The following is a 19,406-nucleotide window of genomic DNA, read 5'->3' as shown; positions in this document are numbered from 1 at the left end:
TATCAATGGTGTCTATTGTCCCTGTGCATCTGCCGCACACGAAAGCTATCTTCTCGGTTAATTTTCCTTTGATATTGCTGCACCTCTTATGCATCCATAGCTTACACTGGGTACATCTTATGGAATTTCTACCAACACCTTTTCTACAGATTGAGCGGGACCACTTACCTGAGGGTGTGTGATGAGTTCCCCTTCCTACTTATTATAATTTTGGTCTTTGCTACATTTACTCTAAGGCGTTTTGATTCTTAACCTAGCTTCCACACCCAAAATTCCTTTTCTAGTTCTGGTAGTGATTCTGCTATGAGGGCCAGGTCATCAGTATAGTTCCCAGGGGCAACCCGTCTTGAATTCCTCTGTTATTGCCTGGAGGACTATGATGAATAAAAGGGGACTGAGGGCTGAACCTTGGTGGACCCCTATTTCTACCTGGAATTCTTCACTATACTCGTTGCCAATCCTAAGCTTACTAACTGACCGTCTGTTCGAAGATTTTATTTACCTAGTTACAGCGGAATACTAGCAAGGTGAAGTGGCTGACCTCCCCTGTTCGAAGGTTGTAATGGATGCAGGTTCGTGTGTCATATAGCTAGCTAGAGGCGATGGCCTCTTGGAGCTAATCAGCGACAGCTTTAGTCTTATATTTATAGACTGCCATATTAGTATGGCGATAACTATTAATATATATATCATCATCATCATCATCATCATCGTTTAACGTCCGCTTTCCATGCTAGCATGGGTTGGACGGTTCAACTGGGGTCTGGCAAGCCCGAAGGCTGCACCAGGCCAGTCAGATCTGGCAGTGTTTCTACAGCTGGATGCCCTTCCTAACGCCAATATATATATATATATATATATATATGCATATCTACTCAAGTATGCCCTACTAATTTTGTTTCCTCCTAATTTGAGAAAAATGGATATTTTTAAAGAAACTTTCTGCAAATATCTTTCAAATAGTATAGATTTCAATTTTTAAAATTTATACTTAAATATATACATAAGAGTGAAAAGAAGAAAAAGAAAAAAAAAAAACAATTCACCACCTTAGGTTGCAATTTTCTGTTAATTGTTCACAAGTGCTGGGTATTGAATATACACAAGCAGATTTCAACACGACTACCAGCATCTCATATCTTTCATTCTTTATCTATCACGACAACCATCTAACACTACACCTTTATAATAAAACAAAACTGATTCATGTGAATTTGCCAAAACTCCTCTGCCTCAACAGAAAAGATTTTCACGACAGCTGATATAATTGAATTTACACCAACTGAAATATATAAGTAGAGGATTTCATTAAAAAAAATATCTATTTTTTAAAAATTATGAGGAAACAAAGTCAGCGGGGGTATGCTTGTGAAGGTATGCTATGTATATATAAGTATATATTAATATTGATATATGCATATATATATACAAACATATATACATATATATATATATGTATGTGTATATATACATATACATATATGTGCCGGTGGCACGTAAAAAGCACCATCCAATCGTGGCCGTTGCCAGCCTCACCTGGCCTCCGTGCCGGTGGCACATAAAAAGCACCATCCGACCGTGGCCGTTTGCCAGACTTGTCTGGCACCTGTGCAGGTGGAACGTAAAAAGCACCCACTACACTCATGGAGTGGTTGGCGTTAGGAAGGCATTCCAGCCGTAGAAACATTGCCAGATCAGACTGGGCCTGGTGCAGCCTTCTGGCTTCCCAGACCCCAGTTGCACCGTCCAACCCATGCCAGCATGGAAAGCAGACGCTAAACGATGATGATGATGATGATATATATATATATATATATATCTGACACAAGATGCTTAACTTGCAAAAAAACTACATCCAGGGACGATGTTCTGGTACCAAGGGACAACTGTTAACTCTCCTGCTCAATTCTTTTCATCAACTTTTTCGCAGCAACCCTTAACTAAATGTGTCTATGCACCTCCTGCAATGGAGAGCAATCACCATATTTCATTCCATAACGGCTATCTCTGATGAGTGCAGGGTTAATTATCAGACTGTTACCTAACACTTCGTTGAACCTCTAATGCAAAACTGATTGGTAAGATTGACTCTAATGGCTATATAATACTGTACACTTCAACTTATATATATATATATTAGAAGAAATGAGGTACTCAGAAGATCGGATGGTTTATATTTACAGATATTTATTTATATATTACATTTTTCATATATATATATCATATCACTTAGATCATTAGCGCTTTCTCCCATTCTAGTGGGGTTTTCAAATCAAGCTAAGTTCCTGTGTGGGGAATTTTGATCATTTTATAGAGTTTCGTAGTAGTGGGGAGGAATATAAGAGAGTACAAGAGGATGATGGATGAGGAGAAAGTGAGAGAGAGAACATGTGTGTATGTGTGTGTGTGTGTGTGTGTGTTTTTGTATCCCCCCGCTGACTTTGTTTCCTCATAATTTTTAAAAAATAGATATTTTTTTTTATGAAATCCTCTACTTATATATTTCAGTTGGTGTAAATTCAATTATATCAGCTGTCGTGAAAATCTTTTCTGTTGAGGCAGAGGAGTTTTGGCAAATTCACATGAATCAGTTTTGTTTTATTATAAAGAGAAAGAGGGGAAGGGAGAGGGAAGAAGAAGGAAAGAATTTTTTGGTCTGCTGGACAGAATATTGACTCCAAGGGGGTTCTAAGGCCTCAGGATATATATATATAATATATATATATATATATACACTACCGTCAGAAATTAATTAGCACCTTGATTTGCTCTTCACTCAAGGTATGTGCTGTCACCTAGTGGCCATATCTCGAACTATTGCTTTGTTGCGAGTTCACTGTTGCGCAGAACGATGACGTAACTTTGTTGCAGAGCAGTTTGAGAGTCTACAGCCTTATGATGTTGACATAGCAGTGCAACAACAACTTGGAGTGCGGATGCAGACAATCTTCTTTGTTTAATAGATATAGGTAGCACCTCGCAAGGACCGAAATCACACCATACTAAGTTTTCTCATCGCGTAAGACGTTTTGAACAGCTCATAGGTTAATTGATTTAACCTATTTAATGTAGAAATTTGAGAAGTGCTAATTAATTTCTGACGCAAGTGTATATAATATATATATATATATATATATATTGTAAAAAATGAAGTTCGAAAATGCTGCTGTATTATACAATTTTTAACTTTTATAATACCTTATAACATGTTTCAGTTCCTGAAATGAACCTTATCAAAAAAAGTTATATATAAAAAAAGACAGCTCATGCCGTCAAACACAAGAAATTCATTTATAATACACAACGGAGTCAGACATCTTAGAGTTCATGTATAGTTGATATATAGTTCATGTATAGTTAATATATAGTTTGAAGCATATGTTCAAAGTGTTCGATGCAGTGGCCCACGGTGGCGATACGTATTCAATACAAAAAATAGATCAAAGTGGTGGAAAGATTGATGTTTCCGAAAGAGCGAGGAATTCATTTTTACCTTAAGCAATTGTGATGACCCATGTATAGTAATAAACAAATTAACAGAAATAAGATATGGAAAGTTGAGTTGGAAAACATATACTAAATGCACAGACGAATGGAAAACAAATACAGAAGGTCACCAATTCCTTCCCTGTTATTGGTCAGGGTGCCAAATGCAATTTCATGCCATCATCAATAATATTGCTTCCAAATAGGAGCTGTTGAGAATGTGGGATCACAGAAGTGGGCATACTCTCTTTACTCTTTTACTTGTTTCAGTCATTTGACTGTGGCCATGCTGGAGCACCGCCTTTAGTCGAGCAAATTGACCCTAAGACTTATTCTTTGTAAGCCCAGTACTTATTCTATCGGTCTCTTTTGCCGAACCGCTAAGTGACGGGGTCGTAAACACACCAGCATCAGTTGTCAAGTGATGCTAGGGGGACAAACACAGACACACACACACACACATATATATATATATATATATATATATATATATACATATATACGACAGGCTTCTTTCAGTTTCTGTCTACCAAATCCACTCACAAGGCATTGGTCGGCCTGGGGCTATAGCAGAAGACACTTGCCCAAGATGTCACACAGTGGGACTGAACCCGGAACCATGTGGTTGGTTAGCAAGCTACTTATCACACAGCCACTCCTGCGCCTATGTAAATGAATAAATGTAATTCAAGACAAGACCCTGAGTGGACTGATGAGGGACAAAAGTGAAATAAATAAACAAACAGAATGTAGTCATGTGGCTAGCCAGGTGGCTTTTAACGTGCCACCGGCGTGGGAGCCAGTCAGGTGGTACTGGCATTGACCACGCTCAAATGGTGCTTTTTACATACCACTGTCATGGGAGCCATTCAGGTGGTACTGGCATTGACCATGCTCAAATGGTGTTTTTTACATACCACTGTCATGGGAGCCAGTCAGGTGGTACTGGCATTGACCACGCTCAAATGGTGCTTTTTACATACCACTGTCATGGGAGCCAGTCAGGTGGTACTGGCATTGACCATGCTCAAATGGTGTTTTTTACATACCACTGTCATGGGAGCCAGTCAGGTGGTACTGGCATTGACCACGCTCAAATGGTGTTTTTTACATACCACTATCATGGGAGCCAGTCAGGTGGTACTGGCATTGACCATGCTCAAATGGTGTTTTTTACATACCACTGTCATGGGAGCCAGTCAGGTGGTACTGGCATTGACCATGCTCAAATGGTGTTTTTTACATACCACTGTCATGGGAGCCAGTCAGGTGGTACTGGCATTGACCACGCTCAAATGGTGTTTTTTACATACCACTGTCATGGGAGCCAGTCAGGTGGTACTGGCATTGACCACGCTCAAATGGTGCTTTTTACATACCACTGTCATGGAAGCCATTCAGGTGGTACTGGCATTGACCATGCTCAAATGGTGTTTTTTACATACCACTCTCATGGGAGCCAGTCAGGTGGTACTGGCATTGACCACGCTCAAATGGTGTTTTTTACATACCACTGTCATGGGAGCCATTCAGGTGGTACTGGCATTGACCACGCTCAAATGGTGCTTTTTACATACCACTGTCATGGGAGCCATTCAGGTGGTACTGGCATTGACCATGCTCAAATGGTGTTCTTTACATACCACTGTCATGGAAGCCATTCAGGTGGTACTGGCATTGACCATGCTCAAATGGTGTTTTTTACATACCACTGTCATGGGAGCCATTCAGGTGGTACTGGCATTGACCATGCTCAAATGGTGCTTTTTACATACCACTGTCATGGGAGCCATTCAGGTGGTACTGGCATTGACCATGCTCAAATGGTGTTTTTTACATACCACTGTCATGGAAGCCATTCAGGTGGTACTGGCATTGACCACGCTCAAATGGTGTTCTTTACATACCACTGTCATGGGAGCCATTCAGGTGGTACTGGCATTGACCACGCTCAAATGGTGTTTTTTACATACCACTGTCTTGGGAGCCATTCAGGTGGTACTGGCATTGACCACGCTCAAATGGTGTTCTTTACATACCACTGTCATGGAAGCCATTCAGGTGGTACTGGCATTGACCATGCTCAAATGGTGTTTTTTACATACCACTGTCATGGGAGCCATTCAGGTGGTACTGGCATCGACCACGCTCAAATGGTGCTTTTTACATACCACTGTCATGGGAGCCATTCAGGTGGTACTGGCATTGACCATGCTCAAATGGTGTTTTTTACATACCACTGTCATGGAAGTCATTCAGGTGGTACTGGCATTGACCACGCTCAAATGGTGTTCTTTACATACCACTGTCATGGGAGCCATTCAGGTGGTACTGGCATTGACCATGCTCAAATGGGTTTTTTTACATACCACTGTCTTGGGAGCCATTCAGGTGGTACTGGCATTGACCACGCTCAAATGGTGTTCTTTACATACCACTGTCATGGAAGCCATTCAGGTGGTACTGGCATTGACCATGCTCAAATGGTGTTTTTTACATACCACTGTCATGGGAGCCATTCAGGTGGTACTGGCATTGACCACGCTCAAATGGTGCTTTTTACATACCACTGTCATGGGAGCCACTCAGGTGGTACTGGCATTGACCATGCTCAAATGGTGTTTTTTACATACCACTGTCATGGAAGCCATTCAGGTGGTACTGGCATTGACCACGCTCAAATGGTGTTCTTTACATACCACTGTCATGGGAGCCATTCAGGTGGTACTGGCATTGACCATGCTCAAATGGTGTTTTTTACATACCACTGTCTTGGGAGCCATTCAGGTGGTACTGGCATTGACCACGCTCAAATGGTGTTCTTTACATACCACTGTCATGGAAGCCATTCAGGTGGTACTGGCATTGACCATGCTCAAATGGTGTTTTTTACATACCACTGTCATGGGAGCCAGTCAGGTGGTACTGGCATTGACCATGCTCAAATGGTGTTTTTTACATACCACTGTCATGGAAGCCATTCAGGTGGTACTGGCATTGACCATGCTCAAATGGTGTTTTTTACATACCACTGTCATGGGAGCCATTCAGGTGGTACTGGCATTGACCACGCTCAAATGGTGTTCTTTACATACCACTGTCATGGAAGCCATTCAGGTGGTACTGGCATTGACCATGCTCAAATGGTGTTTTTTACATACCACTGTCATGGGAGCCAGTCAGGTGGTACTGGCATTGACCATGCTCAAATGGTGTTTTTTACATACCACTGTCATGGGAGCCAGTCAGGTGGTACTGGCATTGACCATGCTCAAATGGTGTTTTTTACATACCACTGTCATGGGAGCCAGTCAGGTGGTACTGGTATTGACCATGCTCAAATGGTGTTTTTTACATACCACTGTCATGGGAGCCATTCAGGTGGTACTGGCATTGACCATGCTCAAATGGTGTTTTTTACATACCACTGTCATGGGAGCCAGTCAGGTGGTACTGGCATTGACCATGCTCAAATGGTGTTTTTTACATACCACTGTCATGAGAGCCATTCAGGTGGTACTGGCATTGACCATGCTCAAATGGTGTTTTTTACATACCACTGTCATGGGAGCCATTCAGGTGGTACTGGCATTGACCATGCTCAAATGGTGTTTTTTACATACCACTGTCATGGGAGCCATTCAGGTGGTACTGGCATTGACCATGCTCAAATGGTGTTTTTTACATACCACTGTCATGGGAGCCAGTCAGGTGGTACTGGCATTGACCATGCTCAAATGGTGTTTTTTACATACCACTGTCATGAGAGCCATTCAGGTGGTACTGGCATTGACCATGCTCAAATGGTGTTTTTTACATACCACTGTCATGGGAGCCAATCAGGTGGTACTGGCATTGACCACGCTCAAATGGTGCTTCTTAGATACCACCATAATCGTTTCCCATTTTTTGTTTTATCACTCATTCTATATTTTTCATAATTTTAAGTATTTTGATTTCAGTTGCTGATAAAATGATAGATATTTATTGTATCTATTATGCTAACATATTAGCATATGTTCAATAGTTATTTAATTACATCTTTTTAAATACAAATCATATATACATATATATATATATAGACCGGAGTAAACACATAAATGTGAAACAAGGTGGAAAAAAGAGTACTCAAATACCAGTGGTAGAGTAATATGCTTTATTTTAAGCAGCAGAAAATTCAACAAAATCTGTTACTCTGAGTTTCTCGTTGCCGTTCATCAGACAGTTTTGCTAGAATGGAACTTATATATAATTCAATCTATCTCTTACAAACGCTACACCTTTTAAAAGAAATGGACTTGTTTGATTGGCCCTTTAGAAAAAACGGTCAATCTTCGAGCGATAAACAAAAAGGCCAAAAATATATGTATATATATATATAAAAACTTATAAAAATTATAAAATCCGAGGAAAAACCGAGGAAAAAACCTATTGCCGTTATGAAGACAGTACAAATTAATGCATAGAAATTAAACCTGTTATAAATACTGCAATACATATTTATATTAAAATCTACATATATATATCAACATACACAAAAGGATGCGCGTAAACGCCATACATACATATACAGACGTATGAATATGAATCTAAATATACACATAAAAGCATGTGTACATATATTCACGCAAACCGTCTCGCACGCAAGCTAAAATTCATCTATGTAGCAATTCTCATATACTGAGCAAGGAGGGGGAACGAAAGAAAGGGAAAGAGAGAAAAAGGAACGAAGGAGGGGTGGGGAAAAAACTTGTAACGATGTTATTGGCATCTATAGAGGCCAGTATACATACACAAGTTTGAATTGATACATATACATACCGTCGTGTATATGTGCTTAAGCACAAGCATACTTTCACTTACACATACACAGATACGCATGCTTACAAATACATATGCTTTGTATAGGAATTATTAGCAAAAATATTTTGGACCGTATTTTAGTTAAGTTAAATAGTGAAGTAGACTTGAGAATTTGGAAGAATAGTAAGTCAGTTATAGAGTGGTTTAAAGGTATTAGCTATAAGAATAATTGTAGTTTCACACAATTCGACATTATTGACTTTTACCCGTCGATATCTAGGACGTTGCTCCTGAGGGCATTGGACTTCGCCAAGCAGTATGTCAACATCGATAGCTCGGAAATTGAAATTATTATGCATGCGAGGAAATCGCTTCTTTTTTTCGAGGATTCCACCTGGATTAAGAAGACTGAGGATTCTCTTTTCGATGTACCGATGGGGGCATACGACGGGGCTGATTATGTATGCTCATAGGAGCCTTTATTCTCCATAATCTAAAAATAGAATTCCCATTTATAGATGCAGGTTATATAGGATGACGGCCTTATAGCCACGCATAATCTAAACGGCCATGAATCAGATAGACTTAGGAAGGACCTTATAGCTTTCTTTCAAAGGATGGGCTTACGGATTACGATAGATGCTAACCTGAATAGTGTAGATTTTTTAGACGTAAATTTTAATGTAAGATCGGATAGATTTAAACCTTTCCGTAAGCCCAATGAAAAGCTATCGTATATTAGCAAAGATTCGAACCATCCACCAGTTATCCTTAGCAACTTAGTCAGCAATGTAGGTAGAAGAATATCTTCAATTTCTTCGGACGAGGCAGCATTCCATAATGCTGCACCTTATTACGATAGCGCATTAAAGAATAGTGGATTCTCGGAGAAGATCCAGTTCAACCAGCTTAATGCTAATAATAATGCTGCACGAAGAACTAGGACCAGGAAAGTTTGTGGTTCAACCCGGCTTTCAATTTGGCCGTAAAGACTAATATAGGTAAGGAATTTTTGATTAGTCTCTAAGCATTTTAAGCAGGGTCATAAATTCTACAGAATATTTAATAGAAGAACCCTGAAGGTTAGCTATTCTTGTTGCAGAAATTTCGCCTCTTACATTAGCCAACATAATAGGAAGCTAATTGAGATTAGACATGGTGCCGAGCCCATTAAGAAATGTAATTTCAAAAACGAAAGCTCCTGTCCGTTAGAAGGGAAATGTCTAGTGAAAAGAGTAGTTTATAGAGCCAAGGTGCAAGTGGAAGGCTCATCGGAATACAAGACATACACAGGGGCTTCAGAAAATTCATTTAAAACAAGATTTTATTCTCATAAGAATTCTTTTAAATACCCAGAGAATAGGAAGAAAACCAGCCTAGCAAAATATGTCTGGGAACTAAAAGAAAAGGAAGCCCCACCTTTCAACGCGACATGGAGCATTCTGGACAGGGCGGCACCATACAGGCATGGAGCTTACAAATATAATTTCAAGTGCAGACTTTGCTATTAGAGAAAATGCACATCTTATTCAAAGACAATAATTCTTTGAATCAAAGAAGTGAGTTAATGAACTTATGTAGGCACGCGGCTAAATTTAAAATGTCGAATATAAATATACCATATGGATAGAGTATATATTTTGTATTTTTGATTTTTGATTTTGATTTTGACTCTTGAGCGCTACGACGGATTTATAGCAAAGTCTTATGTTTATACATATATATTAGGAAAAACCTACAAACTTTGTTTTCATGTTATTGTATTGCATAGGATTACCTTGATGATTTATATTACCCTGATTATTTATAAATGACCCAAAATAGGATGTTATATTTTATTTTATATGTCTTTCGTATATATTTTTTATTAATGCACCCATTTTTTAAAAGCAATGTTTTTTTTAAAAAAAAGCAATGTTGTCAAAATTAGAATGTTTATATAAGTATGTGTATAGCAAAGCATATGTATTTGTAAGCATGCGTATCTGTGTATGTGTAAGTGAAAGTATGCTTGTGCTTAAGCACACATATACACGACGGTATGTATATGTATCAATTCAAACTTGTGTATGTATACTGGCCTCTATAGATGCCAATAACATCGTTACAAGTTTTTTCCCCACCCCTCCTTCGTTCCTTTTTCTCTCTTTCCCTTTCTTTCGTCCCCTCCTTGCTCAGTATATGAGAATTGCTACATAGATGAATTTTAGCTTGCGTGCGAGACGGTTTGCGTGAATATATGTACACATGCTTTTATGTGTATATTTAGATTCATATTCATACGTCTGTATATGTATGTATGGCGTTTACGCGCATCCTTTTGTGTATGTTGATATATATATGTAGATTTTAATATAATATTTATTGCAGTATTTATAACAGGTTTAATTTCTATGCATTAATTTGTACTGTCTTCATTAACGGCAATAGGTTTTTTCCTCGGTTTTTTCCTCGGATTTTATAATTTTTATAAGTTTTTATATATATACATATATTTGACCTTTTGTTTATCGCTCGAAGATTACCGTTTTTTCTAAAGGGCCAATCGAACAAGTCCATTTCTTTTTAAAGGTGTAGCGTTTGTAAGAGTATAGATTGAATTAATATATAAGTTCCATTCTAGCAAAAACTGTCTGATGAACGGCAACGAGAAACTCAGAGTAACAGATTTTGTTGGATTTTCTGCTGCTTTAAATAAAGTATATATATATATATAATATATATATATATATAATTATTATTTGAGGGAATAATATATTATATATATATATATAATTATTATTTGGGGAATATATATATATATCATCATCATCATTTAGCGTCCGCTTTCCATGCTAGCATGGGTTGGACGGATCAACTGGGGTCTGTGAAGCTGGAAGGCTTCGTCAGGCCCAGTCAGATCTGGCAGTGTTTCTACGGCTGGATGCCCTTCCTAACGCCAACCATATATATTTATATACTCTTTACTCTTTTTACTCTTTTACTTGTTTCAGACATTTGACTGCGGCCATGCTGGAGCACCGCCTTTAGTCGAGCAAATCGACCCCGGGACTTATTCTTTGTAAGCCCAGTACTTACTCTATCGGTCTCTTTTGCCGAACCGCTAAGTGACGGGGACGTAAACACACCAGCATCGGTTGTCAAGCAATGCTAGGGGGACAAACACAGACACACAACCCCCCCCCCACACACACACACATATATATATATACATATATACGACAGGCTTCTTTCAGTTTCCATCTACCAAATCCACTCACAAGGCTTTGGTCAGCCCGGGGCTATAGCAGAAGACACTTGCCCAAGATGCCACGCAGTGGGACTGAACCCGGAACCACGTGGTTGGTTAGCCAGCTACTTACCACACAGCCACTCCTGCGCCTATATATATATATATATAAATAAATACATATATATATATCATCATCATTATCATCATCATCATCGTTTAACGTCCGCTTTCCATGCTAGCATGGGTTGGACGGTTCAACTGGGGCCTGGCAAGCCCGAAGGCTGCACCAGGCCAGTCAGATCTGGCAGTGTTTCTACAGCTGGATGCCCTTCCTAACGCCAACCACTCCGAGAGTGTAGTGGGTGATTTTATGTGCCACCGACACAGGTGCCAGACGAGGCTGGCAGACGGCCACGCTCGGATGGTGTTTTTTATGTGCCACCGACACAGGTGCCAGACGAGGCTGGCAGACGGCCACGCTCGGATGGTGTTTTCTTATGTGCCACTGACACAGGTGCCAGACGAGGCTGGCAAACGGCCATGATCGGATGGTGTTTGTTACGTGCCCACAGCACGGAGGCCAGTTGATGCGGTACTGGCTACGGTCACATTCGGATGGTTTTCTTATGTGCCACCGGCACTGGTACCACAAGGATACAAATTCCATTGATGTTCATCTATTTTGATTTGGTTTGATTTGATTTGATTTTCACTTGCCTCAACAGGTCTTCACAAGTGTCACAAGAAGGAAGGCATGCACAGGTGGACTGACTACGTCCCAGGTAGGGGCCACGGGTTATGGCTTCACTAGTCTTGCCGGGTCTTCTCACGCACAGCATACTTCCATAGGTCTCGGTCTCTAGTCATTTCCATGGTGAGACCTAATGTTCGAAGGTCGTGCTTCACCACCTCGTATATATAATTATTATTTGAGGGAATATATATATATACACACACACATACGAGGTGACATCAAAAAATTTCTGGACTAGTTTTGTAGCACGCCAACAGATGGCAGCACATGGTTGCATGCGCAGTGAGAGCTAGCAGTGGTCTTCATGAGGTAGGGTACCAAGTGACATCACTGTGTTTACTTTCAAGTTGTGAAATTTGTGTTTTTGTGATCCTGTGTATGCTGTAGTCTGCGATTTTTGTCATGGACAGGAACAAAGAGCCAACATGAAATTTTGTGTTAGACTTGGGACGTCTACTACAGAGACTTTGAGCATGCTTATGGCGATGAAGCAATGAATCGTATGCAATGTTTCAAGTGGCATGGGTGCTTCAAAAGCAGAACATCCTTGGAAGATGATGAACAATCTGGAAGACCTGCCAGAAGCATCACCCCCAGAAATGTGGTATTGTGCATTGAGAATTCATCCTCCAGGGCCAGACCATCAATCGAAAGTTCTACTGTGATGTTTTGAAAGATCTGAGGGGGGACATTTGGTGAAAGTGACTGAATCTGTGAAGTATGAAGAATTGGATTCTTGATAATGACAATGCATTGTGTCACCGAATTCTCACTCGTAACTTTCTCACAAAGAACAATGTGGTATTGTTTCCACACTCACCCTATTCACCAGATTTAGCACCTGCAGACTTCCATCTATTCTCCAAGATGAAAATGTAGCTCACAGGTTGCTGTTTTAACACCATTGTTGAGATCCAGAGTGAAATGCAGAAGGTCCTCGACTCGTTTACAGAAAATGACTTCCGGGTCAGATTCCAAAAGTGGGACAAGTGTTTTGCTGCAGAAGATATTTCGAAGGAAGTCCAGAACACCTCATATGTATATGTGTGTGTGTGTGTGTATGCATAAGATCTGGTCATCAAATCTAAGTAGAGACTTCAAACTTGAAATCTTCAAAGCCACAGTCGAACCAATTCTACTATATGGCTCAGAAACCTGGACGTTATCAAAGAAGCTTGAGAGGCAGTTGGATGGAACCTACACTCACCTCCTTATGAGAGCTCAAAATCTCTCGTGGAAGCGTCATCCAACCAAAATGCAAATATATGGAAAACTACCACCTGTGTCATCTCTTGTGAAAGGTAGGAGAGTCCAGTTTGCTGGACATTGTTGTAGAGCTGAAAAAGAAGTAATTTCTACTCTTCTCCTCTGGAAGCCATCTACTCGCAATACCAGAGGGCGCACACTCTCCTACCCTGATGTAATCTCCAGGGATACAGGCATCCAGCAACAGGACCTCCGTAATGCCATGATGGACCGTGAAGTCTGGTGTAGCATGGTAAATTCCATTGTCTTGACCACGGTCGAACAATGATGATGATGATGTGTGTGTGTTTAGTGCAGTTTGTCACAAGGCTTTGATCTGTTTTGGAAGACATTTGTCCAAGATGCTATGCTGGGAAACTGAACCTGAAACCAGAGGGTTCTGAAGTGAACTTCTAATTATACCTGTGTCTAGGTAATATGCTCTTGTATGACGTCAACCTTGTACAAGTGTTCAACTCTCTTGATGAAACAGGTTCCAACCAGTAAGCTATTACTGTGTGCAAAACTTTCAAATGTTTTTAATCAATTTATATCAGCTGATATAATCAAAACATTTATGCCACATCACAGCAGTTTGAAACGGAATAAAAGTTTACCTAATGACTTTTTGAACGTCATACCAGAAAGGGATGTTGATATATCATTACATGGGGAAAAAAATAATATATTCAAACAATCTATCCACCAACTCAGTCTTCCTCATTTCTCTCTTCAAAGTTGAATAACGATCAAAAGATTATACAAAGTTCAATAGCACCACTTTGTATGAAAAGGGTATGGTTGCTTAAATCCACTTCAGTATGTTTCAAGCCTAGTTTTTATCACTTCTGGAAGGGATAAGGGGGAAAAGTCATCCTTAATAGGACTGCAAGTCAGAATACATGAGAGAATATATAATGAAAGCCAATATTGAACTCAGTGTTATATTCATATAGTTCTATTTTATGAACAAGTTTTATTTATGAACAATAGTTTCATTGGTTACATGTTTGCTATGAAACAAAGTGGAAAAAAGAGTACTCAAATACCAGAGGTAGAGTAATATGCTTTATTTAAAAGCAGCAGAAATATAACAAAAGCTGTTACTCAGAGTTTCACGTTCCCGTTCGTCGGACAGATTTGTTCTATTTTAACAAAACTGTCCAACAAACGGGAATGTGAAACTCTGAGTAACAGCTTTATTTATATTTCTGCTGCTTTTAAATAAAGTATATATATATATATATATATTATATATATATATACGTGTGTGTGTGTGTGTGTGTGTTTGTATCAACTGAAGAAACTGATAGAAAAAATACGAAGCTTAAAAAGATAAGTCCTAGGGTTGATTTGTTTGACTAAAATTCTTCAAAGTGGTGATCCCAGCATGGCCGCAGTCAAATGACTGAAACAAGTAAAATAAAAAAAAATTTATTTAAAACTTAATCTGTTAACATCATTTTGAAATACCAAATAATTACTCATTCTACGTATTATTTCATATAGTTTATGATTAATATACTTCAAAATATTGTATATCATATACTAGCATTAATCAAAAAATCATATTTGTAGTTGATCTATACTGATTTAAACTTGGAGTTTTTTGACTTCCAAATCGGAAAATTTGTAAACAACAACTGGTATTTTGCTATATTAGCAAAAATCTGACTAATGCTTCCCTTCGTGAATAAGTAGGAATATTTGGAATCTGGTCAGAACAACTCACAGATGTGATGACGTCAATATAAATCTGTCTAATCAGATTTAAGGCTGGCAGCCAATAATTTGTGATGTGTAGAAGGTGAAATTGAAGTAAAATGAACAGATTAATAAGTAGCTAGCTAGAAAAGGGAGAAGTCCAAGAGACAAGATGCCATTGATGAGCAAAAATAACAGAAGCTGATCGATAAAGTTGTGAGCAGCACTACGAGTGCAAATTAAATTCTTTTGGCAGACAGAAACTGAAAGAAGCCCATCGTGTGTGTGTGTGTGTTCATGTGTGTGCATTTGTGTGCATGTGTGTGTATGTGATGTGTGTGTCTTTGTGTCTGTGTTTGTCTCCTAGCACCACTTGACAACTGGTTTTGGTGTGTTTACATCACCGTAACTTAGTGGTTCAGCAAAAAGAAACTGACAGAATAAGTACCAGGCTTAAAAAAAAAGAGAAAAGTATTGGGGTTGATTCGTTTGACTAAAAATTCCTCAAAGTGGTGCCCCAGCATGGCCACAGTCTAATGACTGAAACAAGAAATAGATACAGACACATGAAATGTACATGAAACAATAAAAAATGAATTTCACTCAAACTCAAGCAACACAAATTAAAATGGTTTATTCTGAATGTTGTTGTATTCCATATATTTCCTTTGATCTTGGGTCTACACATAGTTTTTAAAAAGTACAAACAAATATAATAAACTAGCAGTATCGCCTGGCGTTGCTCGGGTTTGTAAGGGAAATAACTATATAAGCATTTTTAGAGATGTAAAGTATAATAGCCATCTCAATATGGCTAACCACAAAGGGTGGGGGGGTTACTGTAGCTTTTTACGTTCTGAGATTTAATAATAAAGTTTTAGAGAGTTACTTCCCTTATGCCAAAAATGCATTAAAAATGGGAAAAATTGATGGTAAATTTTTTTTTAAATCGTAGACTCATCGTAGACACGCGCTAATACCCAGAAGGGCTCGATATGAATCACGACTATAAGATACCCGGTTTTGGTTAAACTGCACCGCAAAATGTAGGAGTAGTTAGGAATCTAAATCGTAGGAGACAGACAGCACACAACCTCTCTTTTATATATAAAGACTAGCAGTATCGCCCGGCGTTGCTCGGATTTGTAAGGGAAATAACTATATAAGCATTTTTAGAGAGTTACTTCCTTTATAGATGCCAATTCGGGCTTTTTTAGCCATTTCTGTTTTGGTGTCTTCAAGCCATGAAGTCGTTGTTCTAAAAGAACGCTGGTTTCCTTGACAATGCATTATGACGTTGATTTCCTTAAACTCCCTTCCCCACAGCTTCACGAGGGAGGGAAGAAGGGGGAGAAGCAAACACAGGTGCAGGTGTTTGAGCGTGGACGCCAACTCCGCCGCCATTGACACACGAAAAATTATGCATTAAAATGGAATAAAAAATGATGTTAAATTCTTTTTAAAATCGTAGACTCATCGTAGACGCGCGCTAATACCCAGAAGGGCTCGATATGAATCACGACTATAAGATACCCGAATTTGGTTAAACTGCACCGCAAAATGTGGGAGTAGTTAGGAATCTAAATCGTAGGAGACAGACAGCACACAACCTCTCTTTTATATATAAAGATATCCATTATTGGAGGTGCAATGGCCCAGTGGTTAGGGCAGCGGACTCGCGGTTTCGATTCCCAGACCGGGCGTTGTGAGTGTTTATTGAGCGAAAACACCTAAAGTTCCACGAGGCTCCGGCAAGGATGGTGGTGATCCCTGCTGTATTCTTTCACCACAACTTTCTCTCACTCTTACTTCCTGTTTCTGTTGTACCTGTATTTCAAAGGGCCGGCCTTGTCACTCTCTGTGTCACACTGAATCTCCCCAAGAACTACGTTAAGGGTGCACGTGTCTGTGGAGGGCTCAGCCACTTACACGTTAATTTCACGAGCAGGCTATTCCGTTGATTCGGATCAACCGGAACCCTCGTCGTCGTAACCGACGGAGTGCTTAAGAAGAAGATATCCATTATCTTATTGCATAGATGTAGAAAAGTGAGCTAAGTTCAAATTTGAAATGGATCAGCTTATACTTACATATACCACAAAAGGAAAAGGGGGGAAAATCCAACACATCATAGGTGAAGTTGTGGCTGTATGGTTAGAAGTTTACTTCCAAACCTCATAGTTCTAGACTCAGTCCCACTACTTGGCACCTTGGGCAAGTGTCTCTTGCTGTAATCCCTGGCCAACCGATGCCTTGTGAGTGACCCTACCAGCCATAACCTAGTTGGTAGGGCTGCCTCTCACTTCATTCTATTTTGTGGGAAATTCTTAGAGGTAAATTTTCTCTTTATTCACTCAAAGAAAATGCTTTTTGGCATGACATGATACTTTTGTTCATTAATAAAAAACACAACTGAAACAGCTGTAGTGAACTCAACCCATCTGTGTTATCACTTATATATATATATATTAGCTGACCACGTGCCATCAATAAGGACAGCTAATTGTAGTATTTTATATATAAATAAGGTACAAAATAAGGTACATAATAATCACGCATACAAACATTCACATACTTCCCTTGCATACACACACACATACATACATATACTCACATACATACATACATACATGCATACATATACTCCTTCCTTATTTTTCTATCATCCCTTCCTTTCTCTCATTGCTATTACTTTCTCTCGCTCCCTCTCTGTCAGGGCTATTACTCTCACTACTTCTCCTTCACTGAATTACTGTTTTCTTTCCACCTCTGTGACCAGCATGTTTCTGGACAAATATATATATATACAAACACTATACTCATTTTTATATTAAATATATATATATATATATATTATATATATATATAATATATATATAATATATATAATATATATAATATATATATAATATATATATATATATATATATATATATATATATATATACAAGGTACTCAAGCTAAAATTGATAGTTTGCATAAAAGGAAATGCAAACAATATTCCATCCAAAAATAAAGGCATTTTAAAAAATCAAAAACTATCAACTAGATTATGGCTGGGAGATAACAGTTTATTCAAATAGCTGCCCTCAGCTTCCGTTACAGTCACAAGATGGCTCTGGAATCTGGTCTAATCTTGGCTATCAGCATGGCCTTGCTGTTACTGGTAGGGAGGTTGGTGTCTTTCTCAACACTACTCCACATATAGGGATTACAATCAGGGGAATTAGGGGGTCAGAAATTGGACTGGTGAAGTAGTAGAAGTTCCTCTGAAAACCACTTCTGATGCTTTCTGGAGATATGGAAAGGAACTGAATCCTGCTGCTATACATATAGCCTTCCAGCAGCAACCCTCTCCAGCCAGGGATTGATCACAGTTTCCAGTAACTTCACATAGCCACCTGAATTGAGCCTAAGGTCCTGTTCAAGAATTTGGCGATGAATTCCAGCATGTTGACATTATCAGAACATTTGCCATGTTTCTTCCTGTTGACCATGGTTTCATAGTCTCTGTTCCAGCTGTCCATGTCACATCTTGCAGCCTTTGAAGTGTTTACAGAGAATTGAACAACAGTCATGTTGTCAGTGTTTTGATACCTAGTACAATTCATGATGGAGGTAACTCTTTTCCAATATTCAGACGGCTTCCAGTCCTCCATGTAAGCTAACTTTTTCTCAACTACAGTTTTAGTCTCTAGGCTCTTCAACACCATTGACTGTTCCCCAATACATCAAACTGTTCCTGGAAATTTAGCCCAAACAACCTATATATCATTCACTCACGACAGTGGGTGAATATATTCTCAAGGTCAACTTTTAGGTCCTTGCAAGCGCTTCTAGGCTTCATCACTAATTTTATTCTCAACCAAATTGAATGCAATTTCTCTTTAGTGATGATGGTCCAATCCTAAGCTACATTTGGAGATAAGATATTTGAAATTTGGTTCATTACAAAAAAAGTTAGGTCAAATTGTGAGATCAAAAATGGGAGAGTAAGGTGAAAAATTGACTTTGAATCAAAATATTTCAGCTATTTTAAATGAAAAGTATAGATTACTAGCATTTAAAAGAATGTACTCATTGAGAAAAAATTTTTGGTGGAAACCACATTAAAAAGTGTTAGCTAGAAAAAAGTTGTGTGGCTTTAACTGATGGAAAAATGGTAAGTAACCCCCAAAATAG

This window comes from Octopus sinensis, linkage group LG3 (assembly GCF_006345805.1).
Source record: "Octopus sinensis linkage group LG3, ASM634580v1, whole genome shotgun sequence".
NCBI classification, from domain to species: Eukaryota; Metazoa; Mollusca; class Cephalopoda; order Octopoda; family Octopodidae; genus Octopus; species Octopus sinensis.
The sequence above is the reverse complement of the archived record's forward strand: the minus strand, read 5'-3'. Positions refer to the sequence as shown.